Genomic DNA, 24,749 nt, shown 5'->3' on the forward strand with positions numbered 1-24,749 from the left:
CAGAGAAGAAAGTTACCTCAGATTACAACAGGATCTTGACCAGGTGGGCCAATGGGCTGAGAAATAGCAGATGGAGTTTAATTCAGAAAAATGCAAGGTTCTGGATTTTGGGAAAACAAATCTTAGATGGACTTATACACTTAATGATAAGGTCCAAGGGAGTGTTGATGAACAAAGAGACCTTGGAGTGCAGATTCATGGCTCCTTGAAAGTGGAGTCGCAGGTCAATAGGATAGTGAAGAAGGCGTTTGGTATGCTTTCCTTTATCGGTCAGAGTATTGAGTACAGGAGTTGGGAGGTCATGTTGCAGCTAAAGATGATATGAGTTAGGCGACTGTTGGAATATTGTGTGCAATTCTGGTCTCTTCCTATTGGAAAGATGTTGCGAAACTTGAACAGGTTCAGAAACGATTTACAAAGATGTTGCCAGGATTGGAGGATTTGAGCTATATGGAGAAGCTGAACAGGCTAGGGCTGTTTTCCCTGGAGTGACGGAGGTTGAGGGGTGACCTTACAGAGGTTTTCCAAAATCATTAGGGGCATGAAAAGGATAAATAGACAAAGTTTTTTTTCCCTGGGGTGGGGCAGTCCAGAACTAGAGGGAAGAGGTTTAGGGTGAGAGGGCAAATATATAAAAGAGACCCAAGGGGCAATTCTTTCACGCACAGAGTGATACATGTATGGAATGAGCTGCCAGAGGAAATGGTGGAGGCTGGTACAATTGCAACATTTAAAAGACATTTGGATTGGTGTATGAATAGGAAGGGTTTGGTGGGATACAGGCCGGTAGCTGGCAGGTGGGACTAGATTGGGTTGGGATATCTGGTCGGTATGAATGGGCTGGACCGAAGGCTCTGTTTCCATGCCGTACATCTCTATGACTCTCGTCTCAGATTTTCAGCATCTGCATGAATCTCCCTTAGGCCCCGCCCAGTGACGTCACGCATCCCTCTGCGCATACGTCCACATTTCCGGCCAAGATGGCGGCTGGTCACCTCGGAACTGTAAAACACTTAGCCACAAGTTATTTTAAAGGTTTTCGCTTCTCGCTGGAAGGGTTTATTCTCGGTCTGAATCCCTCTCTCCAGCTTCTGCAGCCTTACCGTCTGGAAAAGCGCGTCTCGCCATTTCACACGGAGCCAAACACAGCACTGCGGCTGCACCGCCCTCCCTGTAGTGAGTATAGAGAGTATTCATCCCCGTGGAGAATGCTGGGTAGCTACTCCGCCATTGAGGAGATTCACACAGAAGATTGAATCTGTTCATTAATAATTTTCTCTTTCCTGAATTCCAATCTTCTGCTATCCAAATAATCTTTGGAAGAACAAAATTGGCGGTTAGAAAAACATCTTAAAATTGGATGCATCTCTCAAATAATCTCTACAACATAATCTTGTCATTAAAATAGTAGATCTCTCAAATCAAGTTGGAAATTCCCATCCTGAACTGATGGTGGTCGATTTTGGAAACACCTTTAACAGGTGGATGTTTAATACACAAGCCAAGAGATACATTTGTTTATTCTGAATGTCTCTCAACATGTTTCTTTTGTCATCTCATTTTGCAGAGTAGTGGAAGGAATGAAAACTGAAGCGTTTCTCTGGTGCACGTTCTGTGCTAACTTCTCAGCTCCAAGCTCCAGCTAGAGAGTTTACATTGAAGTACAACGACATTGATTCAGAGGTGAATATTTTTGAACTTTCATCTATAATTTAGTAGTTAACTTGCTTTGCTGTGGTTCATTGGTTAGGCCCTGGTGTGATCTCTTCACTGTGGATCTGAATCCCTGTCCTCCATGACAATCTCTTTGCCAATATCCAACCTGCGCTACCTTTAATAATGAGTATTTTAACTCTCTGTGACAGATTATTGTTATTTCTTCTAGTTATGGTCAAATGAGAGCTTCGTCACTGCAGATCCCTGACGTATTTGCTGTTAATTTATTCCACTCGTATGTGTAGCCTACCTCACAAACATCACTCAGACCCTGCTATGCTCTATTTTTGCTTTCATTCTTCATGCTCCCTCTTACACACACTCTTCCCTTCCCTGCTCGTACACACCCATGCTTCCCCCGCTATCACCTTCCCCCTCCCGTCGCCTTCCCTCCCCGTCACCCTTCTCCCCCCGTCATCCTTCTTTGAATCAAGTGCAGTGCCAAATTTAAGCCAACCGAATGAGAAGCCCTGTGATAGCGATAATGTAACATTTTCTGTAAACAACGCAGAGAACCACGGAAACCCAGTTTTCAATCAAGTCTATTTTGCACAACATTTTTCTCTGTCCAATTAAGTCAGTGAATATTAAAAGGACTCAGTCCCGGTCCTGGTCATTGTGACCAAATGTTCAAGGCAATAAATGGCAATGATAATGATGCTTGACATCGACAGGTGTATTCCTACTCACCAGAGTCACATTGTATTACAGATCACGTGAGCAGAGGATAGGATGATCCTTCTGGCACCCTGAGACAGTGCGACAATTAATCCCACATTGTTTGTCTCACTCCATACCATACACCAGTTCATCAGCGGACTGAGATAACCGGCTTCCATTTCATGCAAAGCTAAAACAAACAGCTCAGCACATTTACAATCTGTAGTAGTTCATGGAGAACCAGCTGCTACACCTTTCAACACCACTAGCTCTTCTTACATTTAACATGTTCAGTTGCAGGTATTATGCTATTTCTTTCTGATAAACGTTAACTAATTCGCGAGTGTGTCACATTTGCCTTCTCATCCAGGCACTCCAGAATCCTTGTCCCTGTTAAATTCGCTCCTGCTGTCAACGTCTTTGTCGCTCCTTGCTGGTTTTGAAGCTCTAACGTCATACACTCACCTGAACGAGGGAAGTTCCCTCCTAGTTACCCTTAGCAACCTCACACCCGCTGGAAAACCTCCATTAGGACACAACTCAGTTATTCCCGATTTGTATTGCGTGATTCCTCATCTATTCCCCCATCCCTTTAAACCCCTTCTTTTATTTTCTCGTGGCTTTATCTCCCAGGAAATCTCATTTCCGTCATCTCGAACGATTTTATATCGAGGGAACTCTGACCATATCCTTCCTAACGATATTCCACCCCCCAAACCACGTGTAATTCATCATGTCTTTATATAGCATTAAATTTCGTCCTGAGGAATGATGCTGGGTCCAATTCAACTCATGAAAACTTACCACTGTGCTATGCAATCTGATTACCTGTACAGTAAAGATGAGGGCGATTTCATTTCCAGCTGAATCGGTTGGCTGCAGCAACATTGGCTCAAATCGCAGTCACATAGGTGATTGTTGTTCTTATTGTTATTTCTTCTGAACATGTGCTGAAGTAACACAGTGAGGAATCAACTAATATTGTCAGACATACATAAGCAGTGTGTTAAATCTGAGATTATGAGAATAGTGCAGTTTTGTTGAACATACCAGAGATTGTTCAAATCTCAGGCACATGAGATTGACAGAGAGCGATGTTGAGCGACATAGATTGTCTTGGCAAATGCCAGTGTAATGACGTTGTGGGTATAATGTTCTTTTAATGGCGCTGAAATGTCTGGCTAGCACAAGGAGTCCAGAACAAGGTATCAACATAACATTTGGTCAAAACAACTAAGAGCTGTGTTACATGGATACAAACAAAATACGAATTTGGCCAATCAGTTTAAATTATGCCCCAATCAAGTTACAATTTGTTATTTTTACAATGTTAAAACCAATGAAACGATCCAACGTTTTGTGGGACAAATATCGGACATTTTTAACAGTTACCCAGGGCGGCAAAGAACAGCAAAGAGAGCAGATAAAAGACCAACAGTTGTAAGGTGTTAGTAAAATCTTCAAGAGGTGCCCATCTGGAAAAATAGATTGCATAGAAGAAATGCATCAACACCGACCTGGAGAAATAAATCTACAGAGGAAGATACAAAGAAAAGATTCGACAACTGACTGGTTTTGAATTGTAATTTTTTTGTAAATGTTAATGAAATCTGGTTTGGGGAAGGTATTGTAGAGGAGAAGGTTAAATACCAGTTTAGAGAAAGGCGTTGAAAGTAAATGTAAGTTGATTATTCTGTTTCAAATATCAAAATATAATGTTATTTTTATCTTTAAATAATGATTTTTTGGAAATTCTTTGCCTATTGAATTTTAACAGAAGACAACACGGACGAATCCTTTCTGTTTTGATGGTTTTCATCAGCAGAGGGGGTTTACCTCGTCACGCAACGCCAGTTTCTGTTGTTGCTTTGTAGTTTCGCTCATTTGTGCATTTTGCCTCATTAAAGATTTTGAAGTTGTCCTCTCTACACAAAAGGTCCGTGCTTTTCGCCATTGCACTAAATGTTCAGTGTGTCAAAGCGACAGGGCTCCGTACAATAACAATCGACGCTGTTTCAATCTATCTATCCTGATATTCACCTATGGAAACAACACTGCGTACTCTCCTCCAGTCTGGAAAAAAATCCCTTCACAGAAAATGTTATATCCCTCTCTCAAGGGGCTTTTCATTCCATGGCATTCAATTCCTCACAGAATCGGTTTCAACAGATTTTGTCACTCAGTCATTCCTTTGTTTGTGCTCAAATCCTCTGAGCAGAGCGTCACAGTTGGAGCATGATGAACTCATAACCCAGAGGGCTGACCATACTCTGTGAACTATAGTCTCCTTTTCATCTTTTGACTAACAGCAGATAGATGTATCTATGCTCTGCAAAATTTTCACGCCTGTTTTAAGAAGCGAGATAAACAGTTCCTGGTTCCTGCTTTTGTTGTCACACAGACTAAGATTGAAAATGTTGCGAACATGCACTGGTCAAGACTGTGCTCTGAGGGGTGTTAAGAGAATGGTCTGAAACGGTATCTTCTGTTCCCTGTCACTCTGTGATGATTTGAGCTTTGAAATTTATTCTCTGAGCTTGTGGTAACGTGATAAAGTTTATACACATCAGGTGCAGTGTGCCTGAGCGACAGGATATGCTGCAGTAACATTCCATGCTGATTCAGACAGCAGAGGCCTTGCTGTAACTTTGAGGAGGACACAGACACAGTTCCCGATGACTGGGAGAGATACTCTCTTTCCCTGTAGTTCTGCTTCAGAATGTTTCATCTATTTCAGATGGCGTTATTTGCACAAGGTTCCCAAAAGAAAATGGGTTCCTGTGCATCGCGAACTCCCTTTTGTACAGCTTTCCACAATTTGCATAACTCCTACTCCTTCATGCCGCCTCCCCGATCCCCAAACCTGTTTTTGATATGGAGCTGAAGAGCACGTTCACAATTCTCTCCCACGACACTGATTGCCATGCCACACCCCAGACGAAAAGCTGAAGACTGTGGGAAACTGCTGTGGTCAGCGCTAACAGAGCGGCCCAGCGGGAGCCTATTGGGCACATTACTCGGAAATTAATGGATTGAAAACATCCTCTGCTCGTTGACAATTCCAGGTGTCAGTGTGTGTACTGACCCGTTCGTGTTCCTCGATAACATAGCTCTATTCTACGTATTGCATGTTGTTCCACTTTCCACTTCCTTTCACTCAATGTATCTGAAATGAACGTTTCGTTATGATACACCCGCCAAATTTACACATGTGAGGAAACACACTTGTGAAGGTCTGGACGCTCTTTTTCTGTTGTCTGTCGGTCCGCTCTGATCTGATTCACAAAATCATTTGCCAGAGCTGGGAATAAACTGGTGAAGGTGAGATATATCAGTTGTAGACTGCTCTATGCGCATGACGCCCTGTAGTCAGTCCTTACGCTGGTTCACACAGCAGTGTCCTTCCCGTGAAATGAAAAGTCGTGAGTGACAATTGGATCAACTTGTTGGAGACAGCATTATGACACTGACACAATACCATATTATTAGGACATAGATCGCCAATTATGAATAACCACAGAGATATACAAGCTACAGAGATTCGCCCAGGACTCATACGTTGACCAGCTTCAGTCAACGTATGAGTGACGTCACACGTTAATGTTGTCCATCTTCCTGTCTCTGGGACAGAGTGGCTGATGGTGAAACAGTGTTTCATCTTAACCTTCTCTTCTGCGTTAGACTGTCTGCAGCCCCGCAGCTCAGGACTGTGGGGATGAAACTGAGGGTTTCATTCGCATTTTCTTCATTTGGGACAGTTGGGGCTCAGGTGTTAACTGCTGCCCGATTGCAGTGTAGAAAATAATGTCACTGTTACAAAAACCTTCCTACAGGATTGTTGTGTGAAGATGGAGTCTGAACAGCAAACAGGCTGCACAAAAATGCCCTCACATGAATTTAACTGATGGCAGAGAATCCGGAGAACATTCTGTCTTTCCCAACAGACAACTCTCAGATAAACGATATTTTCAGGAAGTTTCCAAACAAACTTGCAGATTTCCAGCACTTGATGGAACTGGCTGTGCCGATCAGAGCGAGCTTGAGGGCACATCCACGCTTGCCTCCCCTCACACTGCCTGCCATTGGAGGGAAATAGCTGAAAACTCTGCCGATGGAGTCCAAGCGGAAGGGATAAACAGCACTGTCCCGTCAACAAGGAGACGGAATAAGAAGGCGATATTCTTGAAACTCTTTGGAGCTTAGAAATCCGAGAGCAAAGTGAAATGTAGTTAGTTCTGAGCGACTTTGAGCTGGTTTGGTGTTGGAAACGTAAGAATGTCACGTGTTTAGGGGCATGATCGTCGCTTCGTAGCTTGAGTTAATACTGACATGTGAGAATTTCTTACTTCATGTCGCCATCGAGCCTTGGTTGTTTGATTTCACTTTGCCCGGTCGTCCTATCAACTGTTTGATAAAAATAAGGTGTAAATCATGAAGTTGCACCCCTTGAAATAACGTCGAGTTCTGGGGTAATAAGTGTCATTGTAGTGGGCATGGCAAAGTACCACATGCGGTAAAAGTGAAACAAGTGTTTCAGGATGTTCACCCACACAATCTCACTCTGAATAATTCCACCATCTTGATGTTTGCACAGTTCTGGGTTTGAACATTTCGGAAGTGGGGACGGGAAAGGATTGGAAACAGCGCTGAACAAGTTGATGGGAATGGTCTGGTATCTGAGGAATATCAATAATAAAGGTTATTGGGAAAATTGGGACAGTTTTACATGGAGAGTAGAAGGTCGAAAGCTGGCCTTGTTAAACCTTTCCAAGACATGAGTGGGATAGACAGAGGAAATAAGGAAGGGAGAATGCTCCCCACGCCTGAAAGGGTCGAGAATGATTCGGCAGATATTTAAAGTCATTAGTAAACGTAAAAAAATGTACATGAGGAGAACCGTTCTCACATAGGGAGTGGTTAGGATCTGTAATGCATTGCCTGACATTGACAAAGACGCAGTTTCAATCGAGTTATTTAAAAACAGTTTTATGTTTATGTTGAAAGTAAACGTGCGGAGAGTTACAGGGAGAAGGCAAGAGAATGATACCAAAAGAGAAACACATTTATCTCTGTGGAGAGCCAGCACAGCTCAGATGGTTTGTGACACATTTTTGATTCTGAGTGGAATCACAGTTAGACCAACAGAATGTAGGGAGTTAAACAACGGTGATATTGGCAAAGCCGGGACACATCTGCACAACAGAATCTTAGCCGGCACGTACAGGTCACAGGGAGGAAGTCGCTACCTGATAATCCTGCAGGGTGTCCTGCGGATCAGACACAGCTCCCTTCATTACTCAGAGAAGGTCAGGGCTCTGTAGCGTGGCCAAGCAGCCTCAGCCGCAGGATTCAGGTTCCAATGTGGCAGGTGGTGGAGGTTTGAATCCCACTGCTGCAATTTCCGTCACATCAGCTGCAGCGTGTTCAAGTGCCGTGGTCAAAGGACAACTGCGGGTCTGTCTCTTTTGGAGAGTAAACTGCAGTGTGGGAGAGTACAGAATTTCTCCAAGGGGTCAGTCTCCGTGTTGTCATGACGTCTTCGCCTTCCACACGGTAAATCGCGGGCTCAAGCAGCTCTCTTGCTGCTGTTTCGTTCCAGGCAAGTTGAGTTTTCACTGGAATTGAAGAGAGACTGTTTTTTATTGTTGTTGTGAAACAAAGTCCTGCAGTGACTCTTCTCGCCATTATTTGGTGTTCTGGCGCAAGGGAAAATGTTTCCAATGAATTGCGATGTCATATGTTCTTAAATTCCTCTCTATTCCTTCTTTTCTGTCCTGGGGATGGCGGAAGGGAAAGCTAATCTAATCGAGACTGTGATTGATGAAATTGACTTTCTATGGCCTATTCTTATTGTGTTCATTCTTTCTCTCTTTTCAGCACTTTCTGGGAAGTGGTGGTTCACTAAGGCTCCAGTATGTTTGAAAGAATAAGTTGGAATTGCCCTGTTGTTAGTTGTGAGATTGCTTTATAACTCATGCCCTCGGAATATCTCACATTTAGCATTCATGCATCTCTGTGTCTGAAAATGCATGAGGAATGCCAGTTTTGTTTGTGTTCCGTGTTAACTGCTCTCTGTTTTGCAATTCGCTCAATACATTTCGAGATAACACGGTTTGTGAGATAACTGCCAGCAGCAAAAATCCTCAACTGAGGATCCGGGACTATCTCACGAAGTATGGTCAGTCGTGACAAAAGTAAGGAAGTCTTTCCGTTCTGCAGTGTTTAACAATGCTACCTTTCCGTTGAACAGTCGAATAGACTAAACTATTGCGCCACAGCCAGTGATGGCTAGCCCCGCTAATAGTAATCCTTGAAAGCGGGTGCAAGCAACACGACGTTGCTTGATGGACGAGAACGGAGATTTCCTGTTTGCTTTCCCATCAGCTTTGAGTTTACTCGCGCAAATCGACTCTCAGGGTGAAAAATAATGCAATTCCATTTTAAGTACTGGGCGAAACGTTGTTAAGTGTTTCTCCAACCTGCTTCTGAACATACGCCATTCCGTTTAAGAGTGTAGTTCCCGCGTTCTAATCCTGCCACAAAAAGCAGTGACGCATTTGCATTCCTTGCGCAGATGGTCCTTTCCAAAGCCAAGGAGAAAGCTGATGTGCTAGTGTCACGGTGCACCATGGATTCATAATGTAGCCTATCTGTCAAATATACCCCAAAGTCGTCTCTGAAAGGTCTCATTTTGAAACTGTCTGCCGTTATTCAATGTGCTAGAGTTAGCACCAGAAGTCCTGAATCATGCTTTCGCACGTTAGCGGCTCATTCCGTCAGCAAAGCAATGAATGAATTTACAGTTTCAGAGGAACCTCTGGACTTGTGCTGTCATAGCGTCACTCATATTAAGGTGCGCCCCGAGATCTAAGTCATGTTGGTACTGAGACTGCGGAAATAACAGACAGGTTACCGAATGGCATTGCATCTATTTGGTTTTCTTAAAATCACAGAAAGCAGGAAAGTGTAAACGGGGAGTGAGTGGCAGAGGGGAGGGGGGAAGCCGGATAACAAAGTGAGGCAGTTGCACCTCTGATGAAACTCTTCCATTGTGATTCACTCAACAATTAGAGACATGAAGGTGACTCAGGCGGGAGAGCTTTTTACATCGAGAATAAAGAGCACTCACGTACATTTAGCACCTCTTTGACATCTTCTGGAGTGGGGAGTGGGGTAATCACCTTTTGACTTCTGTTGCTATGTTCAGAAACTGCCTTTTAGATTGACGTGAACAGACACTGCATCTATAATAAGCACCATGGAATTTCGTAAAATTTACTGAGTCGCTTCCCATCGATTCCCACACAGGGTTCCAACTCAGCTGGCAGCCATGTCGCTCATGTCCTGGTGAAGACATCTCTGCAGCAAGTTGCACGGTTAATGTAACAGACAAGGAAAGTGCCAAATCATACTGCCACCGAGGTATGAGCATGCTGACATTGTGATCTATCTTCTCGGATTGGACTGCTACCGCGGCTTTTCAGGTAGAAAACATTCTTTGGGACACTGATTCTGCAAAATAGTCCCGGTGACTGAAACTATGCTGCACGGTATGATGTGGAACTCGGCATACTCACTTATGTGCATTTTTTCTGAAGTCCAGTGTATTTCATGTTCCGTGTTAATGTGAAAGTTGTTCTGTTTCGACCAATGGGTGAAATCATTTCCTAAAGCAAGAATCGACATTCCAGTAATGTCATGGCTATTTTATCAAATCAAAACATGCATTCTCACACTCGCATATACATTTGTAGCTGAAAAGAGACTCAGAAGATAGATTCAGCTTTCCATTGATTTTTGTGTGGATTGATGGGCTACCTTTATCTGTTGCGAAATTGATCTTGTAGTCGGGCATATCCGAGCTGCGATGCGAGAAGGACAGGGATCACGGAATGCTTTCCCTGTGAGTTTACTTCTATTATTTTGCAGGAGCACAATTGAAAATGTATGAATATAGTTGGCACGCTTTCGGGTGTTACCGTGGCCGAGCGGTCGAAGGCGCTGGAACCAGGTTCCAGTCTCTAAGGGGGCGTCGCTTCCAATCCCACCACTGCCATTTCTGTGGGCCAACAACAAAGCTACAGCATGTTTAACTAGCGTGTTCAAAGCAAACAAAGAAAACCCAGAACTGGTGGGTTTGCTACTTGAAGAATTAACTGCGGTGTGGGAGAGTGCAGACTCTCTCAAAGGGATCAGTGTTCATGTTGTCATGATCGTGCTCGCCGCCCACACGATAAATCGTAGGTTCAAGCATCTCTACTGCTGCTGTTTTGTTCCAGACAAGTTGAGTTTTCACTGGAACCGAAGAGAGACCATTATTTCATCGCTGTAGTGAAACAAAGTTCTATAGTGACTCTACTAGCCATTATTTTCTGTTTTGGTGAATGGGAAAATGATTCCAATGAATTTCGATGTCATATGTTCTTACATTTCTACCAATACCTTCATTTCTGTCCTGGAGACGGCGGAAGGGAAAGGTAATCTAATCAAGAATGTGGTTGGTGAAATTCACTTTTCATGGCCCATTCTTTTTGTATTCTTTCTTTCTCTCTTTTCAGCACATTCTGGGAAGTGGCGGTGCACTAAGGCTCCAGGATGTTTGCAAGAGCAGTCTGGAATTCCCCTGCTGTCAGTTGTAAGATTAGTATATGGCTCAAGCGCCTGGTTGTGCCCGCCAGAAACTACACTCGTCTTTCCTGACCGTCTCTGCTCCTGCATATCAACTACCCCTTCATCCTCTACCCATTATCTGGTGGGTGCTGTTGCCAAGCCGTTTTGTATGTCAATTTCACTGCCCAGCTTTCACCTCCCCATCCCCTCCCCCCCCCCCCCCCCCCGGTTTCAGCATCAACATATCATCCACTCATGGACTCACATCTGGAGCTCAACTCCCCACTAACCATCACTGGCAGATACTTTTTCAGACCACGGGGTGTTGCAGCAGACGTGCAACTCAGCGCAGAGCAGGCTGCACTGGCCTGCAAATACCCTTCATAGTTAAGAATACACAGCACCCCAAAGATCTCACAACCATGATAGGGCGTGTAGCACAACCAACAATACATTTCACACCGTCTGGGCAAGACACAGACCCATTCGTAGAGCTTGCACTGATTGGGAATGGAGAGTTGTGTGTGCGCTGTGATCCCGCATTCCTACAAACTACTTTTACAAAACAAGGCAAAGACGCTGCCTCTTCCTCGGAGAGCCAACTCTTATTAGGTGATCTCCCATAATGACTGTAGGCACAGCAATAGAACTATGCAGGCCAGCTATTGTCCTCCCAAACAACATACAATTACTCTCAGACAGGGAACAATCCTGCCATCAATACAACAATACCCGATTCACCGGCAGCAGTATTGGGAATCAAACTAGTTATGGAATCACCTTTTCAACAAGGATTCCTCCTGCCCACAACCAGTCTTTGCAACACTCCCTTCTTACCTATCCCAAAGCTTGGAAGATCACAAAAATGGTGTTTTGTGCAAAATCTTAGGGCTGTCAATGCCATTGTTGTTCCCTGCTTCCCAGTAGTCCCGGACACAAATGCTATCCTGACCAGTATCCCCGCCTCCTCCAGCTGATATTCTTGTAATCGACCTTTGCTCAGCCTCATTCTCCTTTAAGTTGCCCCCTGAACCTTTATGTTTTTACATATGGCGGCTGCGAAAATACATAGACCGGTTTTTCCTAATGGTATTCGGAGAGTCCCACAGTTTATGCTGCTGCTTTATTCCTCACCCTGTCCACCCTTCACCTACCATGCTCAGCACCTTCCTCCAATATGCGGATGGCTTGCTATTGGCTTCCACCTCCGCTACTGCATGCAAGTAGTTTATGGTGGCCTTGCACTGCAGTCTTGCACAGGATGGGCATAGGGTGTTTATCAAGAAAATGCAGTTGTCTCAGCAAAATGTCTAATATCTGGAGTGCGATCTTTGCTATGGCCTCAGAGCACTGTCCATGGAGCAATTGTCTGTCATCGCCCAGATTCCCCGACCTGTCACAGACAGACAGCTGCAAGTATTTCTGGGGCTGTTAAACTAATGCAGGCCCTGGATTCCTGTCCATTGTGCTATTGATGCACTTCTGTGGGAGGCAGTTTCCCCTAAACAGCCAGCCAAAGTGAAGTGGACAACCGAAATGCAACGGGCATTCACTGAACTGAGGCAACAACTGATCCTCACTCCTGCTCTGGGAGTCCCAGATTACTCACAGGGCTTCTATCTTTATGTAACCAAGTCAGAAGTGTTCGCATTTTAACACAGCTTCATGGGGATCTCCGTCGCCCAGTTGCATTTTATAATGCTGAGTTACCATCTGTTATGAGCAGAATGCCGGCATGTTTGTGCACGGTGGAAGCAGCCACAATAACAGCGGATAAGGCCACCTCCATTGTGCCAGATCACCCGTGTACTTTTTTGGTCCCAGTGTCACTCTCCCTGCTGCTTAATTCAGCAACAATCCAACATTTTACTGCAACTCAGAGAACTGGTCATGAAGTTGAATTGTGATCTAGGCATACCTTTCCCTACACCGCGCCCTAACTTTGAACCCCACCACTCTAATTCCGCTCACCTAACATGATTCTGCAGACAACCACAATTTCTTGGACCTGGTTCAGCAGTCCTGACAAAGGGATCTTGCCAGAAACGTTCATTTTCGTGCTTCTCGGAAGCTGTCTTAACTGCTGTGTTTTTCAGCACCTTTCTCATCTTGACTCTAATCTCCAACATCTGCAGTCCTCACTTTCGCCTGGTTCAGCAGGTGTCCTGATCAGTCTGAGAAAACCCGGACCAGATTGTTTTCACCAGCGGCTCTTCCTTCCGGCCATCAGACAAATACACAATAGCAGGCCAAGCCATTTGCACCCCCATCACCACTCTCGAATCAGCTGCATTACCAGATGGGGTGTCCACACAGGCGGCAGAGTTCTTTGCTCTCACCAGAGTCTGCCTCTTGGCACAGGGCAGGACAGCCAATATCTACACAGACTCCAGATGTGCCTTTGGGGTCGTTCATGACTTTGGCACAATATTGAAACAAAGGATGTTCATCAGCTTTGAAGGGAGACCACGCCAACATGCTGCACTCGTTGCCAACATTCACCCGAAGCTGTTGCATTATAAAATGTGACGCCAATAACCATGCCACCGATCCCGTCAACCAAGCAAATGCCTCAGCTGATGCAGCCACACGGGAATCTGCACTACTCATTGCCACTTATGTCCTGCAGACCCCCACGGTGGTGAAACATCCAGAGTCCTCTGACTCTCTCGATGCAGTCCCAACAGCACAGCAAACGCCACGCCAGAAGAGAGGGCCGCATGGACCCGCATTGGTGCCATACAATCACCGTTCTTACAGGTTCTTGCCCACCGCTGCATCATTTAACTGAAAGCCCACCTGCACCTGGTGGTACACGTATTCGAACACACAGGCAAATGCTGTCAGCCATTCCTGGTATGCAGCGGGAGTCGCTGAAGCTGCCTAAGCTCTGCTGTCACAGTGCCTCATCTGTCGACCGAAAAATGCAGGGAAGCCGATGGCCAAACGTGACTACATTCCAGTTCCTGATGGTCCATTCACCCACCTTCAAATTGACCTTGCCCTCACGCCTCAGAAGGAGGAATAAAAATTTGACCTAGTTATTGTCGACATGTTTTCAAAATGGGTAGACTCATTCCCCATCAAAAAAATGACGCCAGAGCAGTGATAAAGTGTATCCTGCAGGACGTTATTTCAAGAGTTTTATATCCCAGGGCGCTTAGAAACATACGGAGGATGGGGCCCATATGACTGCGAAGCTCATTACTGCTGACTATGACACCCTCGGGATACCCAGGAGATACCACATTCTGTACAACCCCCTAGTCATCAGGAATATTGGAGAGAATGAAAAGCACCCTCAAAACCACATTCCCCCAAATCACTCGGAACACAGGACTGGCTTGGCCAGACGGCCGGCCATTGGTGCTTCACACAGTAAGTGGACAGGGAAACCGAGCGCCGGAAGTGACAACATTTGAAGTGCTAATGGAACGACCCATGCCCACAGCCAACGTACCCCCAAAACTAGCAATGACACAGCGCTGCTCTTAACACAGGAAATTATCTGTGATTACGTTCAAGCCATTAGTAGAAGGATCGCTTTAAACCAAGATTTGCAACCTACGATGTATTTGGGTGCTTCTTATCTTCCTGCTGGTGGAAACGGAATAAAGATTCGTGCACCTTCAATCTTTTACTGTGTATCAAACCTGCACACACACAACATGGGTGCTGGGGAAAAAATAAGCACTACCGCAGTTAGACGATAATGTGGGGGTACAACAAAAGAAAAGCAAACAAAAATAATCTGCCATGTCCACTCCACGATAGGAACGACCTCACCAGTTTAAACTGGGCACTGTGTAAGGAGACAGTCCCTGCCGAAAGATTCTCTCTCCCCGAGATGGAAAGGACCACTATTGATCTGTCTGACGACGGTGCCAGCTGTCAAGCTCCAAGGGAGATCAGAATGCGACCCAGTGAAAGAGGGTTCCGCCTCCACAGAAGGACAACCAAGCAGATCAGGATACAGCTCCAGACACCACAGAGGGATCCAGCTGCTCGCTACAACCATCGGGATAATCACTCTTGGTCTGACCTGTACACCACCACTGATCGGTAACAGGGCACACAAAACAGAGCACTTAATCCACCGTGAGCCGTGGATGAGCATTTTCCTTGACATGACCCACATTTGTGCCCAAAGGTCAACCAGACCAGCTACTGGGTCTGTGCCCGTATCCCTGGACATTCCCACAGCGGCAGTCCCCAGGGCGCAGTCCATTTTAAGAGGAATGTGTAACATTGGTCCGAAACCCTAAAATTGCTCCTTTGTCTCACAGAGCAACGTGAGATATAACTTCACTCCGAGCTGGGGATTTGTCCACGTTTAAGACTTTCAAAACCTCCAGTATTGTCTCAGTCCTTAGATGAAACTGATCAAGAACTTCTCAGTGCACCTTCCTGCATTGTATACAGATGTCTTCCCACAGAAGGACTGTTAGCCAGCTGAATGTGTAAAGTGATTCATCCAGTTATTCTATTTACAACTGTACACAACTGTACTGTCACACTGGAGGGAACACATTCACGCATTTTAACTGGAAAGCGCTATTTTCAGCCTTTGCGCCTATAAACTGTTTAGCTTTGATACCCAATGGCAGATTGTTACAGTGAGAAAGCGTTTTCTATCTGGAAAAAAAAACTGTCACTTGATTATACCTCCTGCGTGGACTCCAATACGTTCACATATGACACGAGGGTTGCTTTTCTTTCTGCTGTTCATCACATCCAGGAGAGAACTGTGGCAGAAATGATTGCTGTTTTCATCGACCGAAGAAGTTCATGCCGATTGCTCACCTTGTATTCAGAACTACCCACAAGAGAACTTTTCCACAGGAACAGAGTTTTGTATTCTGTGCAGGGGATCATTGCACAAGCGCGGTATCATTCTTCTATCAGGGCATGCACAGTCATTCTTCCTCGAATATTCACAGTATCCGACTCTAACCAGACCAAAACCAGATGCTGCTGGAAAAACTCAGCATCTAAAAAAAGAAATCCGAGTTAACATTTCGATTCCAGTGGCCATTCCTCTGAACTGACGATAGCTTGGAAAATGTTGGTCTATCTGCAGAAGAAATAGTGGGGGTTGGGGGAGGAAAAGGTGTAAGCGATAGGTAGGGATAGAGTTCAAATAGAGAGAAGAACAGTTGGACAAAGGAATGGATGATGATCTGGCTGGCAAGGTGAATACCTGTTAATGAAGACTGTCAGTGGCGAACCATATGTAGAGGACTGTTACTGTAATAATGTGCCATTGGGTATCAAAGCTAAACAGTTTATAGGGGCAAAGGCTGAAAACAGCGTTTTCCAGTTAAAATGTTATGGAAGGCCATGTGACAACAAGGCATGGCGTTTGGGATAGGGGGATAGGACAAGGGAGAGTTCAGGCTCTAAAAACATAAATTGATATGAGGCCTGGAGGGCTGCAGACTCCCCAAATAGAAACTGAGGTGGTGTGCTTCCAGCGGTGAGGTTTGCTGTAACTCTTCTTGAATACAGAACTTAGATGTTCTGCAGTGTGGTGACCTAGTCCAAACTTCGTTTCCCAAAATAGTGGAAACCACATTGCTAGCAGTGATTGCAGTGGAGTGGATTCCGTAAAGTGCAGTTCATGTGTTGCTTCACCTGGAAGGCGTGTTGGGCCATTGGAAACAGAGGAGAGAAGACGTCAATGGATAGGTGAGGAGAGACAACAAGCAAAACGAGATATTATTACAGAAATCATAAGGACAAGAAACCTAACAAAAAAGCACTTCACCTGAATGCTCGTCGCATTTGTAACATGGTCGAAGAGCTAATGGCACAAATCAACACGAATGAAAATGATTTAATAGACATTAGAGAGATACGTCAAAAGGATGGCCACGACTGCAAATTCATATTCAGGAGTACGAGATTACTTGGAAGGTCAGGCAGCAGTGTAAAGAAGATGGTGTCTCTCTGTTATACAAGGCCGACATCAGGGCAGTGTGGAGAGACGCTATAAGTTTGATGGAGATGAGTTTGAATTAATTTGCTTGGAAAGTAGAAATTCTCTGAAGAAAACGTCACTGATAGGTGCAGTCTCTCGGGCAGTAAAAATAACATCACATTGGTGAAGGCAATAAACAAAGAACTCAGCAATGCCTGTAAACATGGGTCGGCTATTATCATTAGGGATTTTAATCTACATGTAGCTTGGTCGAAGCAGCTCAGTCTCAGTACCTTTGAGGAGGAGTTCTTTGAGTGTACCCGTGATAGTTTCCTTGAACAGAATGCAATGGAACCGACGAGAGATGAAGCAATCCTCGATCTGGTCCTGTGTAATGGAACAGAAATAATTAATCATCGCATAGTTAGGGATCCTCTTGGAACGAGTGACCACAGTATGGCAGAACTTAGAATTCAGATGGGGAGTTTGAAGATAAAATCGAATACCCGGGTCCTGTGCATGTGCAGGGGCACAACAATAGAACGAGAAAGCATCTGGCTAAAGTAGACAAAGGTTATATGGTGGGACAGATATCGAGCAGTGGAGGACTTCCATCCAAGATTTTTTTTTTGTGGAATTGCTCAGTGAAAAGGAAGGACTGTGAGAAAAGGGGTAATCTGCCTGCGTGTGTGAGGAAATAAGGGAGGCTATCAAAGTGAAAGAGAAGGCATACCAAACGGCCAAGAACAGCATGAAACTGGCAGATTGGGAAAACATTAACGACGAGGAAAAATAACTCGTAAAGAATACAAAGACGGATAGCAAAAGTTCCTATATAAATATAAAATGAAAAAAGAGTGGCTAAAATAAAGATTGGTAATTTTGAGGATGAGAAGGGGCACTTAGTTATTTGATGTGATGAAATGGCCGAGGCATTGAACGGGTATTTTGTGTCCGTCTTCACAGTGGAGGATACTAATAACATGCCAGTAAGTGACAAAGAAACAAATGTAGGTGAGGACCTGGAAACAAACATGATGAAAGAAGAGGTAGTGTTCGGCAAGCTAATGGAGCTGAGGATGGACAAGTCTCCTGGCCGTGATGGAATGCATCTTAGGGTATTAAAGGAGATGGCAGGAGAAAAAGCAAGTGCACTAGTGGCAATTTTCAAATTCACTAAGCTGCGTGGCAGTCCCAGCAGGTTGGAAAACAGCTAGTGTGACACCACTGTTTAAAAATGGTGATGGATAAAACATTGGGAATTTTTGATCAGTTAGCTTAAGTTCTGCAGTGGGGAAGATGCTTGAGTGTATTATCAAGGAATAAATAGCAGGGCATCGCGATAGAAATTGGTCAGATATAACGTACGTTCATGAAGGTTCAAACAGAGATGTTATGTTGCAGCTGTACAAGATGCTGGTGACGCCATCCTTGGTGTACTGTGTGCACTTTTGGTCCTCTTACGTGAGAACGAACATACTGGCACTGGTGGAGGAAGGGGTGCACAGGAGTTTCACTGGGTTCATTCTGGAGTTGAGGGGGTTAGCCTATAAAGAGACACTGCATACATTAGGATTATATTCTTTGGAATTTAGAAAAATGAAGGGCAATCTTACTGAAACATAAAACATTGAACAGAATAGATTAGAGAGGATTATAAAGAATGCTTCCACTTGTGGGTGAAATTCGGACAGGACGGCATAGCCACAGGATTAGAGCGAGCAGATTTAGGACTGAGTTCAGAAGGACCTTCATCACACAGACGGATGTTCATATATGGAATACCTTGCCCAGTGAAGAAATTGACGCTCGTGCAACAATTTTGTTTAAGAGCGATACTTCCTTTGAACAATAAATGAATAAGGGATGCAGTGAGAGGGCGCGTAAGTGTATTTGAGTCTTTAAAAAGATCGGCAATGATGTCATTGAACAGCAGAATTGGCTTGAAGGGCCGGACAGCCTATTCCTGCTCGGGTTTTTAGGCTGTATGCATTTATGTGTCACAAAATCAGTGATGCAGAGGGAAGACTCCATGGGGACAGTTGGTTCAGATGTTGGGAGTGAAGGCAGAGTGCAACAGAGTTTCCTGCAGGGAATGATCCCTGTGGATGGTGGACAGGGACTGCAGAGGGATATATGTCTGATGATGGTATCTCGCTCCAGGAGTTCGAATTTTTTTTTTTAAATCGATGATCACTTAAATCACCACTGCGAATACATTTATAGGTGCGCAATTGAGATTATCATGTCTGGATGTATCAGTACCTGGTATGGCACCTGTACCATTCAAGACCGGAGATGTCTACAGCGAGTGGTGAACTCGGACCGGACAACCACAAAGGCCAACCTAGTATATGTTTACATATTATTTATACATCTATTCTACTTAACACTGAGATCTGTTTGTATTGATCGCAAGATAAAGCTTTTCACTGTGCCTCAGTGCACGTGACAATAAATTCAATTGAATTCAATTCAATTGTGGAATGTCGACGCGATGGATATTTGGAGCAGCTTGTGGTGGAGCCAAGTAGGGAACATGCAATACTTGATTTAGAGTTGTGCAATGAGGCAGACGTGACAAGGGAGATTAAGATGAAGGAACCCTTAGGACGCGGTGGTGATAACATGATTGAATTTACTCTGCAATTTGAGAAGGAGAATATACAATCAGAGGTAACGGTAGTAAAGTTGAATAAAGGCAATTGCAGAGGCATGAGGTAGAAGTTGGATGAAATTGGTGAGAAAGGAGCCTAGCAAGAAAGCAGGAAAGTGGAAATGCAATGGCAGGACAGTCTGAGCGTAATTTAGCAGACACATCAGAGACACCTCCTGTGTAAATTGAGGTATGGTGCAGGGTGGTTGAGGCAACTATGACTGACTCAGGAAGTCATCGATTGCACAAACGCAAAAGAGAAAACATATAATTAGTGAAGGGCAGTGGGTTATCAGAGGATTGGGAATCTCACAAAGACGCACAAAGGGCAATAACAAAACCAATGAGGAGGGAGAAGATTAAATGTAAGCTAACTGCTAATATAAAGGAAGACTACAGTTGTTTCTTTATTCATATAAACGCAAAAGAGAGGTAGAAGTGGACAATAGGCCACTGGAAAATGACACTTGACAGACAGTAGTGCGGAACAAGGAAATATTTGAGGAACTGAAAAATTACATTGTGCCGGTCTTCACAATGGAAGACATGAGTTATACCCAAACATACAAGAGAATGGGGGAACAGATGTGAGTCTAGTGGCAATTATTGAGAAAGTGCAAGAAACACTGAATGGTTTCTTGCACTTTCTCAATGATTGCCACTGGAATTTAATGTCTAGATTTGTTTCAGACTTGTGCCATCTGTCAAACTGCCAAGTTCTGACTGGAGGTCATTGAGTCAAACAGTTAAATCTGTTTCTATCTCTCCAAATAGCAGAGGCCACAGACAGTAAGATATCGTCGCATGGTTAGGTCTTTCAGCCCCTGTACCTTGCTCTGCTAATCGATCATGTAGTTCTCAAATCCATTCTCCAGTATTCTCACTGTAACACGTAATCCATCTCTTTCACAGCGACGATCTGAATCCGGCTCCATCCACAATATGTACAACTGTTACACCATTTCTGTGCTTGTCCGAGCTCCATTTCAGTCCCGCATTGACATTCCGATCCCTCTTCAGCAAAACCATCCCTGCTGGTTGACAACTCGATCGAGGCTGTGGCCCCACTGTGTTTGTATGAAGTCGTGATTATCATGTTCAGCTCTCACGGAATGGATCGCTGCTTCAAATAGCCGTTGAGAAAAAAGCGAGTGTTAACGTGGCTGAGCTTATTGCTTTCAGTTCTTGTCAGCAAACCTTGCTCACGATGTTGCCGAACATGTCGACTGTTGGCGCGAGAGGGAATGCAAATTCAATAAATTGCTGTGAACGATTTTGTCAGATTTCCCATTTTCTTCATCCTGCATATGCAAGCATGTTTCCAAAACCTGTATTCATTATTTTAAGAGTGAAGTCGGCAATGCCGCTTTTTTTCTGCAGAGGAGATTTATCAGTTTGCCTTCTATGCAAAAGCGGCCCGTGTCAGATTCAGGCAGAAACATTGGTGTCCCCTTGTTACTTACGACAGATTTAAGGTCTGTCGTGCCTCGGGCTTTCTTGTAGTTCCCATCAGCAAACGTTGTTTTTGGAATTTTGCCCCTCGAAACTGCTGCCGTGTTGAAACGAAATACAGTTCCAATTAATTGCTCTGTGCATACATGTCTGCCGCACCGTTGGCCATCCTATTCCAGACATATCAACATCCTTGTAAATATTTCCTCAGCAATTTTAAGTGATTTTCTTTGTTTTTCATTAATGTCAATAACCCTGGACAACATGATCTACTTTGAACTTGCTCGCCCATATCTGCTGTAGTGCTGAAAGGAATAGAATTTCGGTTAAGTGCTCGAAGCTTCTCTCCACCCTGGTCCTCAACATCCGCCAATGTGTACAGTACTGATGACCATCCTGTTTGAGAGTGCAGTGACCGTGCACCTATCCTTTCTGTAAAAGTAGTACCGCATTTGCATTCTGTGTGAAGGCAGACCTATTCAGTGTCAAGGAGATCCCTCATTTACTGGTATCACAGTGAACATCGAATTGCTTCTCTATGCTCTCTGCGAAATATATCACAAAGTCGCCTCTGACAGGTCTCATCGAATGCTGTATGTCGTTTCTATACCGGAATAAGAATCAAAAATCCTCAAACATGTTTTGGAACAGTTCACATATTCAAGTGTCTAAGCACTGTGAGAATGTCCGGCTCATTCAGTCAACAACCTGAATGAATGGATTTGTACAATCAGATGAACCTCTGGACTCGTGACCTCATATACTCACTGATACTAATTTGTGCTCAGAAATCTCAGCCATGTGGGAAATGAAACTGAGGAAAAGACAGACAGGCTGCCGAATGACATTGCATCCATCATCATTCCTTTATATCACATTACAGCTGTAAAATATAAGCGAGTGGAGGGGCGATAGGCAAGCTAGGTACATCCAGCTCTCGTGAACACTTTCTCTGACAGCTTATTCCATGCACGCATCTCCATCTGTGTGAAAAAAAAAACCTTATGTCCCTTTAAAATCTTTCCCATATCATTGTGCACATATGCCCTGAAGTCTTGGGCTCCCCCAAGTCCGAGAAAAGACCTTTTCTATTTATCCTACACATCCCACATGACTTCAAAAACTTCCACAAGGTCACCTCTCAGCATCCCATTTTTCGGGGAAAGTGCCTGAATCTATTCAGCCCCTACCTCTAGCTCACATCCTCCAGTCGGTGCGCCATCCTTGTAAAGCTTACATGTGAAATTTCAATATTCACAACATCCGATAGGTTGCAGGGTCAACAGAAATGCATGCAGTATTCGAAAACTGGACGCGGCAATGTATTGTACAGCCGCAATGACCGCCGAACTTCGAAGCACAATGGACTGAACAATGCAAGCAAGCATAATGATCACCTTCTCACTGTTCTCGGTACCTGTAACTCCATTTCTACTGTGCTATGAATCTGCACTTGTACGAAGATTTCTTTGTACTACATTGCACCAATTCTCCCACTTAGTACTACACGCCTCCAACTCCCCCATTTTGCATTGCACTGCCCCAATTCTACCAATGTTCTACACTGCTACAGTTCCCCGATTAGTACTACACTATCCCAATTCTCCCATTTCGAGCTTCACCGTCCCAGCTCTCCCTTTCAGATCTATACTCCCCCAAATCTCGCATTTAGTGCAACACTATCCCGTATCTCCAATTTAGTGTGACGCATCTCCAAATCTCCCTTTAAGATATACACCGCCACAAATCTCCCGTTTACTGCTACTCTGTTCCAAAACTCCCAGTTATTGCCACACTGCCCCGATTGTCCCATTTAGTTCTACTCTGCCCTCAGTCTCCCGTTTAATGCTACACTGCGCCAACTCTCCCAATTTGTGAAACACTGTCCAATTCACCTCTTTCGAGCGATACTGCCCAAATTTTCCCATTTAGTTCTGCATGGCGTACTATTCGAGTTTGATGAACCACTGATCATTTGACATTGACATACCTCGTTTGATGGTAAGTCACTGCCTCAGGCTGATCATCTGACAAAGGGTCATTGCTTCAGGACTAACATTGCAGTGTTCGGTCAGGAGTGCGCTAATCATCGAGCTGCAATACCCACAGTGGTGATTCTCTCAATGTGAGGGTCTACTTTAATTATGTAATGCCAGACAAGATCTCCAGGCATGGGGCACTTCCTCGGTTCTGGCTATCTGCTAGGAGGGTGTTAGTCAGTCGGTTCTGGTCTTCAGACAGAGCTTCTGTACTACAGCTGTCCTCAACCTCCAGTCGTGTGGCAGCCCTCAGTTCTGGCCTCATTGCAATGAGGCATTCGGGGAATGCATTAGGACCAAAGGATTAATATTCAGCCAGTGGCTATTTGGAATGTACTCACGGGGAGCAGGACTCACGGGGAGTATTCAGAAAATTTCGGAAGTAGGTACGGAAGAGTGCTTCCGTTTTGCAGGGTCAGAAGTGTGGAAGTGTCTTATTGTCTGAGGTTCACTCCTGAGCCAGCGGGTTGTCACAAGGTCAGTGCTGTGGGATTATCTGAGAAGTGGGAGAGTGCCCTAGCCTCATTCTCCCACTTAGGGGTGCGCTCCTCTAATTCTCTCATCCATTTAATGATACACTGTACAATTTCTCCCAGTTACTGCGATACTTCACCAATTACCACATTATCTGATGCACTGTTGTTACTGAGATAAACACTTACCCGATTCCTCTATTTCATCATTCTTTGCAATGACTCTGTAATTCATTGCTGGTCTGTTGGATTCTTAAATGTAGGCATGGATAAGGTGGAACGAATGGGCTGTTTCTGTGCAACACTATTCTATGATTCTATTGAGGGTTTCACTGCCCTGAATCAACTCTCCCATTTATCAATCCTACACAAATCCTGAAGCCACATCAACTATCCCATTGTGTATTAACACGCCCCAGTTCTCCCATTTACAATTTAGTAGCAACAACCTGAATTCTCCAATTATTGACCTCCTGTATCAGTTCATTCCATTTAATTTTTCTTTTCCACATCGGGGTGCCCTGCTCATTTTTGTTTTCATATCGTGGTGCACTAATCCAAATCTCTAACTTTCTGATGCTTCCAACATTTCCTGTTGTCACTGATTCCCTGGACCGATTCTCCCATGAAGATATGAACTGCTCCAATTCTATAACATGTTGCTACTTCCAATAATTTTCTAATCTCCCCATAAATGATGCAAATCCATTCGCCCATTTCCTGGTAACTCCATGCAGTTTTCCTATTCCCTCATACCCGAATACTAATTCTCCCACTTCCTCATAGGACAATAATAATTCTTCCGATTCCATATACATAGAACATAGAACATAGAAGAATACAGCGCAGTACAGGCCCTTGGGCCCTCGATGTTGCGCCGATCCAAGCCCACCTAAACTACACTAACCCACTATCCTCCATATACCTATCCAATGCCCGCTTTAATGCCCATAAAGAGGGAGAGTCCACCACTGTTACTGGCAGGGCATTCCATGAACTTACGACTCGCTGAGTGAAGAACCTACCCCTAACATCAGTCCTATATCTACCCCCCTTAATTTAAAGCTATGCCCCCTTGTAATACCCGACTCCATACGTGGGAAAAGGTTCATACTGTCTACCCTATCTAACCCCCTAATCATCTTGTACACCTCAATCAAGTCACCCCTAAACCTTCTTTTCTCTAGTGAAAACAGCCCCAAGTGCCTCAGTCTTTCCTCATA

At 44.4% G+C, this 24,749-nt stretch overlaps 1 long non-coding RNA gene across 1 annotated transcript; it reads left to right on the top strand.

The window, feature by feature from the left end:
• Positions 1 to 1,093: 1,093 nt before the first annotated feature.
• Positions 1,094 to 9,703, top strand: LOC148136097 (uncharacterized). The gene is made up of 3 exons (XR_015754758.1): positions 1,094 to 1,176; positions 1,568 to 1,683; positions 9,685 to 9,703. It is a non-coding gene; the product is annotated as an uncharacterized LOC148136097 (long non-coding RNA).
• Positions 9,704 to 24,749: the final 15,046 nt, after the last annotated feature.

Source organism: Chiloscyllium plagiosum, unplaced genomic scaffold (genome assembly GCF_037043375.1).
Source record: "Chiloscyllium plagiosum isolate Xiang-an unplaced genomic scaffold, Cpla_swu_hap1 HiC_scaffold_47, whole genome shotgun sequence".
Lineage (NCBI taxonomy): Eukaryota > Metazoa > Chordata > Chondrichthyes > Orectolobiformes > Hemiscylliidae > Chiloscyllium > Chiloscyllium plagiosum.